Source organism: Thermobia domestica, chromosome 18, assembly GCF_964235325.1.
Source record: "Thermobia domestica chromosome 18, izTheDome1.hap1.1, whole genome shotgun sequence".
NCBI lineage: Eukaryota > Metazoa > Arthropoda > Insecta > Zygentoma > Lepismatidae > Thermobia > Thermobia domestica.
In genome coordinates, this window is record NC_137471.1 from 16,668,182 (window position 1) to 16,683,189 (window position 15,008).

The 15,008-nt window shown below is 36.4% G+C and overlaps 1 protein-coding gene across 1 annotated transcript in view; it reads right to left on the reverse strand.

Annotated features, from left to right (window-relative positions):
- LOC145676138 (15-hydroxyprostaglandin dehydrogenase [NAD(+)]-like) overlaps positions 1-10,149 on the reverse strand; it is a 67,187-nt gene extending 57,038 nt beyond the window's left edge. The window contains exon 1 of the mRNA XM_081747044.1: positions 10,125-10,149. The gene's annotated coding sequence lies outside the window, so the exon portion shown is untranslated. The remainder of the gene's footprint in view (positions 1-10,124) is intronic.
- Between the last annotated feature and the right edge of the window lie 4,859 nt (positions 10,150-15,008).

Genomic DNA, 15,008 nt, shown 5'->3' on the forward strand with positions numbered 1-15,008 from the left:
TTAGAATTCCAAATTATACTGTCCACAAGTAGGAGGAAGACTTATAGAAAGCTATCTCCATCTGTCTGTCTGTTCGTCGTCCACTCACCCTTGGAGCCGCGGTGGCTCAGTGGTAGAGCGTTCATCTCGCGCCAAGTGAACTTTGTGGTGGACAAACACCGTGTGCGTGGGTTTTCTCTGGGTTCTCCCGTTTCCTCCCACTTTCTTCATTCCATCATCATCACCGTCTCCTTTAGCCTAGCCGGCATACTCGTGGGACGTAAAACTTAAAGATTTCATTTAATTTTTTTCACTCATCCGTCTCTGAACAAAAATCAGAACCAAAACTCTAAGAGCTACGGTGAAGAATTTTGTTGGGATTGATTCAGCGTTTTCAAGACTAGATTTCATATCTTCCCTTGAGCGTCTATTCAAAACGGAAGTGGAACAAACAGTCACTTTCGGTTTCAATGTTGAACGTCATAAAGCAAAAATAGTAATAGAAAGTGAGGATCTTTCTGTAATTGATTTTATGTCTGGAAATAGATAGTATTTCTACCTTTATCTCTTCACTGAAACCGGAAGTGGTAAAAATCCTCTCCTACTTCCGGTTTTAATATTTATCTCCATAGAGAAAAATCAGTAAGAGATAAGAAAAATATGGTGAGAAATGGCTTTCTGGTATGGATTAGGGTCCTCAAACAGAGCAACATTTCGTTCTTTATCTCTCTACTCGAACCGGAAACGGAAGAGAGTAACTACTTCCGGTTTAAATACCATAGAGTATAAGTGGTGAGAACAAGGAGACTTTTTTCTTTATTTTTAAAGAAAAAAAGATGAAATGTTAGTTTAAAAACAGGTAACCGAAAGGAAAACTGAAGTATGATCATTGCTTCCATTTTTTCTCGAATTTCTTATTGTGCATTAGTTCTTGGATTTGATTCTCCTTGCAGATACTTCCCTCGGTTATAAGCCTGAATAGTCAATCGGATCTCAGAGGCGCCATCTCACATAGCCACGATGATTAAAAGAGTCATTGAATGTCACACACCATTAACCATATTTGCGTTTCATAAAAGCATATACGTGACTTCATTTTTTATAAGTATATACAGTATGTGTTTTTATTATATATTTAGTTTGAATCCAAAATCCAAAGAATTCCAGAAGGTCTTCTTCAGATTAAAAGAATAGAACTTGCAAACATACCATAAATAATGTTCTCTTTAATCTCTCTTGCCGTTCCCGTTGGTCTGGTTGTTGGAGCTCAGGCGCACTTCGTGAGGGTACCAGATTCGATTCCCTAAAGCAGAGCCTTGAAATATGAATGCGTTACGATGGTTGCAATTCCACTTTAAAAAGGGTCACGTGTCATTATAGTCTCGATTCTGAAAGGGATACTAAGCCCGAATCAACCAAACAAATAGGGTAACTGGCTACAATAACGCAACCATTCTTAGTTTTTCGAAGATTTCCCATTTAATATTTGACGAAAAAAAAATAAATGTTGCATTGTTTAGTAGCTTAGTGTTCACTGATTACAATATAGTGCAAAGAACCTGTGAAAAATATATGTTGTACAAGTAATACATAGAAATGTCACACAAAGTGAAATGGCGGCATTGCATACGCTATGGATACAATAGCGCCAGGCTATTATCGAAAACTTCCTTACTTTTGTATAGCATCTATAGCATGCCATTTTTAGTGTCTTTACTTGTGTTGTGTAAGTTACTAAGTGTAACAATCATACTATCGAAACGACTGCGGAAAAATGACATTGACTTCGCGAATGCTTTTAGTAAAATCAACCTCGTTAGAAAATCTTTGCAACTACAAGAGAAAACGCGGCAATAGAATTTCGAAATATATTTAAAGATCTTATAAATTTTGCTTCCGAAGTAGAAGGGCGGATTTTCATGCAAGCGTCCATTGCGTTCGGTGCTTGCGATTTCTATGTTTAGCCAATAGAATGTTAATGTTATGTTACACGTAGAACCGTGTGCTTAAACAACTTTCTCAATTGGCTATTCAGGCACATCGCAAGCAAAGAACGGAACGGATGCTTGCATGAAAGTCGGCCTGAAGTTGAAATATCCATTCTACGAGTGAACAAATTCCAAACAACACACCACATATTTCCACTTCGAATTCGGAGATTTAGGCTACTAACGCCCAGCGAACGTTCATTCCATTCGTTGACGATCTAATTTCTGCGCAGCAAGTCGATTCGTAAACCATGAAGAAATCATTTCATCACTGCAGTTTTTCATCCCTCGTTTCTGTAATGTTCTATTTGAAAAAGTCAGAAGTTATGCTGACTTCTAGAAAGATGATCTTGGTAACTCATTTAAGAGGCCCTATCACGGCGAAATTAAAATACGGCTAATTTTACAGTAATTATGTAATATCTTCAAATAGATAAAACATAATGGAAATGTGGAACAAGAGTGCCCTAGACAATATTATTTTGTATGAAATACCGTTATATCACGAGTCACCTAGTAGCTTTCCATTTGCAGCCGTTTAGAAACGCGAAAATAAATTCCGATTTTCTAAATGGCTGGAAATTGAAAGCAGATAAATAAGTCGTGATAGCGGTATCTTATGTTGAATAATATTGTCTAGGGAGCTCTTGTTCCAGTTTTCGATTTTTTTTTATCTATTTGAAGATATCACATAATTACTGTAAAATTAGCGATATTTTAATTTCGCCGTGATGAGGACTCCTAAAAATCTGATGAAGGCGGAATGGAACTTACGGAAATTTAAGTGAAGGGGGGTACAGCTCGTCCAATAACAACCATTGCGGGACTAGCAGCTTGTTCTACATCGCAGTTTTCGAACACTTTCACAACGCTCCATATACTAGCCATCTTACCCGGCCGTAAGGATAGTGACAGTGCAGAGAAGCGTCCCCACACTGAAGATCCTGAAAACGTACGTATTTAAGGAACACCACTACCAAGGTAAGATTCACTGGACTAGCGCGTTTATATATCGACACCGTCACATGAACATAAAGAATGATGAAGTAATCATTGGGTTGCCATATGTCAGTATTTTGTACGGGCTGTTTGTATTTTTGGGTCCGTGTACAACGATATGTTGTATAGGGTTGTACTAGGGTTGTACTGTTGTACTATTATTTACCTGTACCAGTATTAGAAAGATGATCAGAGGTGCGACAACGGAGCATATTTTGTAAAGAAGAAGAAAAATTGTATTGTAAAGATTATTAGTGCTCCTTAGTTACAGTAATTGAAATAAAAATAAGAGAGGTTGTTGGGTAAAAGATTACGAAGTTCTCTGAAGGATTGATATCCAAGAAATTAATGGTTTGTAATAGGAATATTAAACGAAGGTATAAATAAATAATATTTACGTTTCAATGTTCTGTTATAGTTATTGTGGCTCAAGAAATACTTATTAAGAACCAGTTACATAATTAAATGGTGCCTTCATACCGGGAGTTAGTGTATCGTTCTGAAGTACAGTAACAACGGACACAATTGAGCCCAATATTTTTGTCACCATATTAAGAAGCGGTAAACGAATAAACCGAAGTATGTCGGAAACTGAAGAAATCCAAGACCAACCTATGCAAAGTGGTAGTCATGCTCCTGCTACCGTGACGGATCTTTTAAAGCAGATATCATGCCAAATGAACCAACTTCAACAAAAAATGGTTACTCAACAGCAGTTTGAGGAATCTCAGAAAGTAACCCATCAGCAATTGGAGGAATTCCAACAAAAAATGGTTACTCAACAGCAGTTTGAGGAATCTCAGAAAGTAACCTATCAGCAATTGCAGGAATTTCAGAATGTAACCCATCAGCGATTGGAGGAATTCCAACAAAAAATGGTTACTCAACAACAGTTTGAGGAATCTCAGAATGTAACCCATCAGCAATTGGAAGAATTCCAACAAAAAATGGTTACTCAACAACAGTTTGAGGAATTTCAGAATGTAACCCATCAACAATTGGAGGACTCCTTAAAGCAATTGCAACATAAAATTGAGGAACAACTGCAAGATAAAATGGATCAATTACAATGTAAAATAGAAGGTCAATTGGAGGAACAGATTTCCACGAGAGTTAAGCAGTACGACCAAAGAATAGAACGAGTATCCCAAAATTACACTGAGATGCAGGATGTGGTTAAAGCTATGGAATCGGTAATTAACGAACACGCCTTCCACATCCGAGAAATTCGAGAGGATATGAATTGTTTGCAAGAGTGGTACCATTCTACTAAGGCAGAGCACGATGGTGGACATAGACATCAGTCTCGCAATGGGCATAGAAATCAAGTTGCATATAATGGATCAGAGCCAATACTCTCTCATGATGGTGGGTATAGAAATCAGTCTCCTTTTAAGGAACCAGAACCAGTAACATCTCATCGAGTTATGGAGGATAGTGAGTCTTCGGGATATAGTGAAGGAAGTACCGACGTTGAAAGAAGAAAGAAATGTACATCCTGTAGGAAGTCAAAATGTTACGGTAAATATTCAAAATCACATAATAATGACAAACCTTTGCGATTTAGCGAGGTGAAATCATTGACTAAATTTAGCGGTGGACCTGATGATATTCCTGCACGAGTATTTATTGAAAAGTTTGAGGATGAATGCGACTTAATAGGCATCAAAGAGTCGAAATTCTTGAAGATACTTCCACACGTCCTACAACCCCCATGCTTAACGTGGTTCAAAGCCATTCGAGAAAACCTACATGCTTATTCAGATTTTAAAGCTGCCCTTCTGTCTAATTATGAAAACGACTTTATGCTTGCTAATAGGGATGCTTTATTACGTACCAAAGTTTTCGATCCACGAAGTCACAAGAATGTTACGGAATTCGTAGTATCAACATACAACGAATTAAAAGCTTTAAATCCTAATCATCCCGAATCGCGCATAATTGCTTCGATTCGCATCCTATTGCCGTTCAGATTGCAACAAATGTTAATGTCTGCACAATGTGTCAATTTCAGTCATATGGTCATGTTAGTGCAGAACTTCGAGAGTCAATATTTGATGCAGAAAAACAATAAAAATCCCAACAGAGGTCAGGGTAATGTTAGCCGCAATCCTATTAATTATGCTCATATTCGCAATATAAGTGTACAGAATGGAAATAGCTCCAACACACAAGGAAATGGCAATCGTCGTTTTAATGAACGAGCGTGTAATCTAAATAATACCGGTAATTCAACTCAACCTAATGGTAGAAATAATAATAGGAATTTCAGAAATAACCACCGAACTTATAATCGAAGTAACAACAATTATCGCAATTATGCACAAAATAGATTCATAGGTGGTAGCAATTATAATAACAGGAATCCAAATTCTGTGTATACATACAATCGATCCGATTCTACTCAAGAATGCGGAATACAATGTTCCTTAATTGCGCCCTTTGAACGAATAACTTGAACCATTAAAAAGGCGTCCGACAGATGTGTATTAGATCGACTTTGCTTATGTCCATGGTTAATGTGTTCTTTATTCAATTTATTATTAAAATGTACGTTAAAAATATATGTAATTTGTGAAATATTACGAAATGTCGATGAAATAAAATTATGGCATCCTACCGAAAATACTAGAAAGAATTGGATGGACTTAGTCAAAAATGTAGTCCCTCCTGAGATCAATAAGTAAAATTAATATAAATAATGTGTAATAGAGGGAACTCAATCTCAAAATGAGATAAACACAGTATTTTATAGTTGTATAATTTAGTTATTGTATTTCTCCTCATGTTATTTTATTTGCAACTATTTTTCTAGTGTAACAATTATTTTCTTCAATGTTAATGTATGCTATATTGTCTTATTGCGTTCACAACACTATAATTACTCCTTCAGCACTTTATGTGTTCTATATGTATATTCACGTAGAATGTTTATTCCCTGTTTACATTTGGATCAATTCTATTAGAGAACAAATTTATATTTAATTCAGTGCAATTATATTTAACTTCATGAATTAAACTATACACATTATAGTAAAAATATCCTAGTGAATCTAAAAATAATTGTGGACCGTATTATTATAGTTATTTTCTGTTGATGCACCTTGTTATTTATATTATAATGTAAGGCCAAAGAATATGCTTAATTATGTGATTAATTTATGATACTGATGTAAAATGTAATTCTATGTATATACAAGGGCTGATCAAAATGTGTATTCTTGTACGGTCCAGGATTCTTTTCATTTATTGTTAATAAATAAACGAAATTCATGTTCGTGGCGCCAGATACAACGATATGTTGTATAGGGTTGTACTAGGGTTGTACTGTTGTACTATTATTTACCTGTACCAGTATTAGAAAGATGATCAGAGGTGCGACAACGGAGCATATTTTGTAAAGAAGAAGAAAAATTGTATTGTAAAGATTATTAGTGCTCCTTAGTTACAGTAATTGAAATAAAAATAAGAGAGGTTGTTGGGTAAAAGATTACGAAGTTCTCTGAAGGATTGATATCCAAGAAATTAATGGTTTGTAATAGGAATATTAAACGAAGGTATAAATAAATAATATTTACGTTTCAATGTTCTGTTATAGTTATTGTGGCTCAAGAAATACTTATTAAGAACCAGTTACACGTGTCCGTGTCCATATCGTAAAAAGCATAAAATAGGAAAATGTCTGTATTTGACAATTTTTGGAGTTGCCAGAAAATTTCCGAGTCGGGAATCGCTAAAATCTCGGTCGAAGATAATTGTGTTTTCATCATATAACATATATTAAAGCCTGTGACAAACATCTTGGTATTTCAGCTAAACGAATAAAAACGCAAGCTCTGGCGCGATGTTGCCAAGTGGTAAAGGGGAGTGGCCATGGCTAAACAGACAAACTACAGCGCGATCAGGTGACATGGGATAGACATGGATGTGTAGAAAATAAACGTGGCAATACCGCTGGTCTCGCATTTGCTGGCAGCATTTAAAGGGAACTTGGAGCGCCGCCTTCAAATGCCAAGATGTTTGTCACGCCGTTTAGTTAGTGTTAATAAAGTAGGTTATGTTTTCAAAACGTGTCTCATTTTTCCATTCCAGGGTTGTTTTGGTTAGATTTAATATGCGTAATATAATGGCATGATTTATTATATTTGTGTTAATGAAAAAAAATATAAAACATGTTAGTTTTAATAGTGTTTTAAGTATCACAGCAAACAATTGCGTGATAACCTAAAAAGGTAAGTTTTAGGTAAGAAATTTCAAAATATTTATTCTGTGTTTGGGCACCGTATTTTGGATGGGTCGTCATTTTAAGGCTTGTCCGTATTTTGGATCAAAAAATTATGGCAACCATAAATAATCACCATTTTTTCTGAATCTCATGTTTGGCGTCTTCAGTTAACTTCACAGGTGGGTAGAGCTTATTGTTTTTTTTAATTTTTTAATATTGTATTCCTGCATGACTTTTTTTATATATTGTTCTGCTTCAGCGTTGTATTTGTGTTATCTAAAGTTAAATCTAGATTTGAGATTCTAAAATTCTTTATTTAATCTAAAATTACTCGCATGGTCATACCCACAAAATGTCTCTAATGACATAGCACTGGTGACCACATGGGAAATTATATCTCAACGATTCACTTAGCATCGTCCATTTAGGTTACTACACAAAGTGCAGGTATGTTTTTCTTAAAATATCCTGAGTAAGGCTCTGTTTAATATCCTCCTAAAAAAAAATACCGTTTACGGCCCTGTTATAAGGTACGATTTAAACAAGTACGAAACGAAAAATCAATTAAATTTCTTCGAAAGAATCAGACATGTATCTGCTTCAATACTGTATAAAAAAGTGAGCTCAGGATTGAATTTATTATAGAATCTTAATAATATGGTAATATATGAAAATCATCATTAAAATATATTTTCCCACCACTAGCAAGTCATGTAGCATGAATTAAAAAGGGACTATTTATTTCAGTTCTCAGTTCACACTTTGTGACTTTTTTTTTCTGGTGAAGATGTTTTAAGACAATACAGAAATTGTAATATAGACGGCATTTATTCTGAAGTTGATCTTTTGCCTAGTTTCGGACAAAAAATGTAATAACAACTACGAAAATTTAAAAATTATAAATTTTTATGACCGCTTTAAAAGGGTATACTGGATTAGGGTAGGGTAGAGTAAGGTAGGAAAAAGTACGGTAGGGTTAGCTTAGGGTTAGAGAAGTTAGGACCCACTTTGTTAAAATTAATAGAGTCTCTGCGTGAGGATACCAACTGGAGTGTCTCTGTACACCTGCAGCCATATTCAGAACAATACAAATGCTCGTTATTTTTCCACAATTGAATCATGCGGGAAACTTTCCGCTTGCCAAATAGTTACACGTTTATAAGCACTTTTAAAGAAAAATAAATACAACTTCCGCTCTCCTTACATATTATCTAGCACACAAACGGTCAAATTATCTATTTTTTCAAAATTCAGCTAAAAACGGACAACCAACATGGAATTTTGCCCATATAGACAACCCTTGACTAGGTAAATAGATTGTTTTTCTCATTTTTCTGGTACTCCATGCAGGCACGTAGCCGAGGGGTGGGTCCGGACCCCCCCCTTCGAAACTGTAAATGAAAATATTAAGGAACGATGAAACAAAAAGAAGAATCAGCGTTAAAAATATAAAACTACAGCAAACGTTTGGTTACTCTTTTTGATGAGCTTTGTGTAGAGGAAACGGAAGGGATTCAAGTTTAAAATGGACCTTATTGGAACGGAGCATTCCGAATTCTATCTAGCTCCATGCTAATCCTATTGACTACAAATGACAATCGATAAACCAGTTCGATCAGATAGACTCTCAGGTAGAACTTAACAAATGCCCAAAATCACCAATAATATGAGCCTGGCAACATAGATTCCAGTTACACTTGTTAAAGAAATTTTCAATTTCGCAGCAACACTAATTCATTTTATAGGATGTCTTTACTGCCAAAGAGATCTCATTACTATCCTTGACGGCATTAACCGAAGATAAGAAAAAGAAGAAAGAAGAGAAGAAGAAGCGAGTTCGAATGACCTCGAAACACTATATATTTTTCAATATTTTTAAAATATTCTTTTACTGGAGATTTCTTTATAGTTTATTATTAAAATACTTACTAACATATCTTCATTTTATTGTCTTAATAAAGATATGGGTACGTTGCCAGTAAAATAGTTTAGATTGATCCACCCCCTGGTGTGATAACCATAGTGTTTCGTCACGGACCCCCTCTATTACGAAATCCTGGCTACGTGCCTGCTCCATGGATGAATGAGTTTAAAAATAATTCCATTTGATTCAGCATCCTGTAACGATAACTTGTAGAAATATGTATATGTTGTTAAGGTCCACGGTCTGTATCTCTATGGTCTCGTTCCCTATAGTATGTATCGTATGGTATCATTTCCTCTTTTTGTGGCAAAACATGTAGAAACTTGTTTCCCCTGGATAATTCTATATATAGTTTGTGAGGAAGCCATAGTGGATATATGTAAGTTCTTTATAAAGAAGATTAATTATAGAAATAATAAGTTAAATGCAGAAAAGTTTTAAGTTTAGAGTTGCCCCTCCCTTTTTTTATAAAAATTAGAAAATTTACAGAAGAAATGAAGTGAAAATGATGATTTGGAGATCTTATGTGATAGGCTTCTGGTTCTCATCACGTACGCATTGATTAATGAATACAAATTCTCTATCGGCTTATAAAGGCACAAAGGTGCTAGGTAAACACAAAAATAGTAATATAATACTGTTGAAGCAAGCTACAACAATGTCCAGGGCACAATATTCGCAGAACCAATTTTATTGTATTTTTCAGGTGTTTCCGTGTATTTGGCAAAATTTTAAGAGTTCGGAATGTTTTTTGCTTCTCCTGTAAAGGTGTGGTTTTCACACATAGCGGTTATTCAAGAATTAGCGACGTATTATAGACTAAAAATAATTTAGAAAATGATGCTTTTTTAAAAAAAATATATAATAGTAACTGCTCCTTTGCCATGAATAAGCTTAACTCCAAATATCGCTACGAATAGTAATTTAAAAAAAAAAGTATTTATCTCAGTAAAATAGGTATACTCAATTTTGTCTGTTCATATTAAAAATCACGATAATTTATTCTTACCTTGTTTCTTGGTAGTAACTCACTGGCACTTCTGAATACCGACTGAAATCTTCAAGCTATCGCTTCACGATGCAATGAAAACAACAATGATTTGGCTGTTTTGGAAGCTTAAATGACATAACAATAAAATGACCTTTGTATATCCGTTTTTCCTTTCCCTAAATATCATCAATCTTATATTCCTGTGTATTTGTGAACAAATCATCACTGATTCTGTTTACAGACGAGTATTTGTTTATTTGGGAATAGTGCTACAGGATGTTTGTTTTAAAATACGTAAATAAATTTGGGTTTTTGAAGCTCGAGTTTCGATGTACCCAGCAGACCATGTAATTTCTAATCTAATATTGCTTTTACTTTTGAGATTTTGTTTCTGATAATGATAAACAATTCCTCCACTCGGTAAAATGGCCCACGAGTAGTGATATAATTGTAGAATTTTTGGCAGGTATTCGCTCGATCGTTTTTAGATATATACTGTATACCAAAGGTGACCAGACGTCCCGATTTAGCCGGTTAGTCCCTTATTTTCAACCGTTGTCCCGTTTTTATCTGATTCTCAAACGGGACGCCTAAATGTCCCGGTTTTAAGCAAAAATGACCCAGATGTCCCGTAATTATTATTCAAAATATAAATGGTCAATTCAAATTCTACGCTCTTTCGTACCGACACTCATTGAGAAGGTTCAGCCGTGCCTAGAACTTCTGAATGTTCAAATTGGAATTGAGTATTCTGTGGTTCAGGTGTACATTGAGTTGGAATTCTGAGTGTTCAAGTAGTTAAAAGTATTGTTGGGTTGTACTTAAAAAAGCTGTGTTATTCTTACTTATGTATTCTGTAAATTGAAAACACTGCTGAGTCCAAAAATGCAATGTAGAAGTCATCCCCCCCCCCCTACCTGCGCCGATTCGTATGCGTTCCGTTTTTGAAAGTAAAAGTTCTGGTCACCTTGCGTATACCTATCCCCTGAAAGCTCGTCTTTTCATAAATTTTAAGATAACGTAAGATAGGGTTACTTTGCACAAAATATGAAAGAGTTGCACAGTCCTCTGCCATTAAAACCACGAACTGTAAAAAGAAAATTTCAACTGCTACCGTAAGATAGAACATCTAACTGTATTTTGGCTATAATGTTGGCGGTTAACATCAGTTCTAATTACCCGGAGGGTTTGTTGTTGTAGTGGTATGGAGACGGTGATGATGAGTAATGAATGAAATGGTGGAATGAAGAAAGTGGAAGGAAACGGGAGAACTCCGAGAAAACCCACGCACACGGTGTTTGTCCACCACAAAGTTCTTTTGGCGGGGGCTGGGGGCGAACCTGGGACCCCAAGCATCAGAGGTGAACGCTCTACCACTGAGCCACCGCGGCCCCTACAATCTTAGGAACAAACTTTTGCTCCTTGTGCTTATGCATTCCGAAATACACTTATCATCGACCTACGGTATTCAACCCACCTTACCCCACTACTCCACCTCTCCTTGTCTAAAGCGGTGTGTGACGTAATGTACTCTTTCCATTCAGACGGAAAAAAACAGGAACCAGTTTACAAGGTTTATAGCTCTAAAACCATCTCTTCCATTCGTTTGTTCTAAAATGCCTTTCTAGAGCCTGAATAAAACAAAACCTCACAAAATGTTCCCATAGCTTCATAAACACCCTTATTTGCATTCTTTTCCTTCTTCAAAGGCTGCATGTAACATCAACCTAGGAAGATGCTCCTTGTGAATTCTATGGAAATTGTTAATCATGGCAGTAGGTTTTGTGCTTCCCAAAGTCTGTAATACGGGCGCAGAACTCTAAAAACTACTGCCAGAAATGAGTGTTATTCATTTCTTGTCAGTAGTTGCAAGCAAATGTTCCAGTTGGCGTCATTTGGGCAGGACAGAAGGATGTAATTGCTCCCTCCCTTGAGCTTCAGAAATACATATTGTTTGATCAAATGTGTAGTAATATAATAAAAACGTTCGATCCCAGCTCGCGCCAAGTAAACTTTGTGGTGGACAAACACTGTGAGCGTGGGTTCTCCCTTTCCTCCCACTATTTCATTCCACCAATTCCTTCATTGCTTATCGCCACCGTCTTCTTTATTCTACCCCGCATAATCGTGGGACGGAAAACTTAAAGATTTCACTTCCTTTTTTTACTAATGAAAAAATGAAACTATTTTGTCAGCGGAGAATCTCCGCCTTCCCCCCGGACCGGGGCAAAATCTGCTTTTAACAACAAACCTATATATTTACGACAGCACATTGTTAGAGTGCTTACATTTGGTTTCAAGGTTTGATCCCAAGCCATATGAGTTCATGGACGACATTGAGAGAGAGAGAGAGAGAGAGAGAGATTCAAATATGGAGACAGAAAGAATGATTTACATATATAAGTTTACAATTGGAGAAAAAGTGATCGGACAGCATCCGTATTATGATGAAAATTGTGACTTTGTGAAACAGAAGAAGGAAAGGTTCCGAACTGCGAGGATTACATTAGAAAGTTGTCGAATTAAGATGGAGAACTCTTTTTAGAGCATCAGATGATTACGAAGGGAGAGAAAGATCCTAAGATCTGGAGAATTAAGAATTAAAAAAAAAAACCTTCAGCAACCGAGCTGGGTTTCGAACCACAAACCTTTTAGCTATTGATCCACGATTTTATCCACTCAACCACGGGGAAATTCTACGTAACCTGTCACATACTTTACCTATTAGAATGGGATATTCCAAACGTTGAGTCGGTAGTTGCGCCGTTCAGATGGGACGCAGACCTCTTATAGCTTAGTTATAGGCTGTATAATGAACTTCCCCTTGTTCAGGAAGTAAGTCAGTAAACTTTATTCCTACTGTATTCACTAAGTTATATTTGATAGAACTATATTATAAAATAGTGCCAAATACTTTGTGTCGTAGTGTGTTACATGAATGTTTGGTGTAAGGGATTCCTACTTGGATGGTCTTAGGTTCGAATCCCGACCATCCTTATTGACTTTTTCTTCTAGCTACGCTCATACTGTGCAATCGAGAAACTCAATTTTGAAGTAAATGTAGTCGCAGCCAGTGTAAGACGAAATTATATTCAAATATTTGTTATTATATGCTTTTCTTTAACTTACGATGGTACTTTTGTATTTTTATTGTTTTAAGATGACAAATTGAATTACTTTGGACGGTAGTTCCACTACCTTATTAGGCTGTGTTCCTCCAGCCTTCAGAATGCTATATAGCTAATCACGAAAGTTCCGTCGCTTTTTCACCCACCACATTCGAACATCGATATGTCACCTAAGACGTACCTGGAAGATCAAAAATAATCCCCATCAGCATCGACGACCTTCTGCCAACATTCTGGAAGGCCATGGACTCTATCGCGGTAGAACGTGGTGGGTCATGAAGCGAAGAAGATATCAAGTGCATTTTGCGCTTCTACTAAGAATTTGAACTGGCGTCCTCTAAGGTGATTTTCCCAGGAATGGAACAGGTGATAATCGGACAGTACAGTGTCCGGGGAGTATGGCAGACTCCAAGGGGTAGAATGATGTGCCGGGTCATGTGGGGCTTAGCGTTGTCTAGTAACAGGAGATCTCTTTGTACTTCAGAAGTGCTGGCTCCAGAGTTTTAAGTTTTTCTTGAACACGGCTCAACTGCTGACACTACACAGTTGCATTTGTGCTCTGACCAGCTAGTAGCAGTTCCCGATACACGATGCCGCGAGCAGTCCACCAAACACACAAGAGAATCTTATTCTGGTGTAGTGCTGGCTTCCGCTGTTTAGGAACCGATTCATGAGATTCTAACCAATGATAACGGCGCCGTGGAGCTTCGTACAGAACCCACTTCTCATCACATGTCAACACCCAGTCCAGAAATGGCTCTTTCTCAGACTAGATAACAAAGAAACACAGGTGTCTGCTGGTGTTGTCTTCTGGCCAGGAGTAAAATCATGTGAGACCCATCAACCCAGTGCTTCCCAAGTTGATGGAGGTACCGCCAAATGGTTTCTTCAATCACACTGAATTGTAGTTCCAGTTCCTTACACTGTTCGCCCTGTCTGGCCACTGTTCGCCTCAATTGCTACCAGATCTTCATTTTGTACATGTATTGGTCTTCCGGCACCTGGTGCGTCTTCGAATGTTTCGCAGTGGCGGACTTACCTATGGCGTCGACCTTAGGTACGATTCGTCCGGCCGCTCCTTTTGTGTTCGCGTAAAAAACACCTCAATGTAATAGGCGATTTTTAATTTTTCATGATTGGCACACTTCTATTCACGGTTTTGTCCAAGAGAAGCATAGTGAAATAAATTGTTTTGAATTTTTATTAATACGTTTTGAGATGAAAAATTATTTTGTCATTTAGGTGAGAGTGAATATGAATAAATTAATCGCTGGAGGCACTACCGTCCTTGGCAAAATTCGATTAAAATTTGGTTAGTAGAAAATTTGCTCAGAAATAATAGGCCTACTTTTTAAAAAAAAACACAAACAGGAAAAATTCACTTAAACTCATATTTTCCCTTTTAATATAATAGTTTATAATGATAAAAATAGTGTCAAATTATCATTAATATTTTTCGTATGTTGAACATATAGTGTTTATAGTTACTACCAAAACAAAACCGTTAAAGTATTATGAAAATCAGCTGTTACATTAAATGTTTACGCCTTGCTTTCATAACAGAAATTATATTAATTGTTCAAATTTAAACTTTTCGCCATTGAGGATCTCAGCTTCAGTGTTAAGAATTGCAAGATAATTCAATTTTTCGTCCTTTAGGGTAGAACATAGATATGACTTAATCATTTTTAATGACAAAAATGATCTTTCTGAAGGGACAGTTGCTAACTGCAGTACACAAATACATTCTCAGACCTACATCTACTTTAAGAAA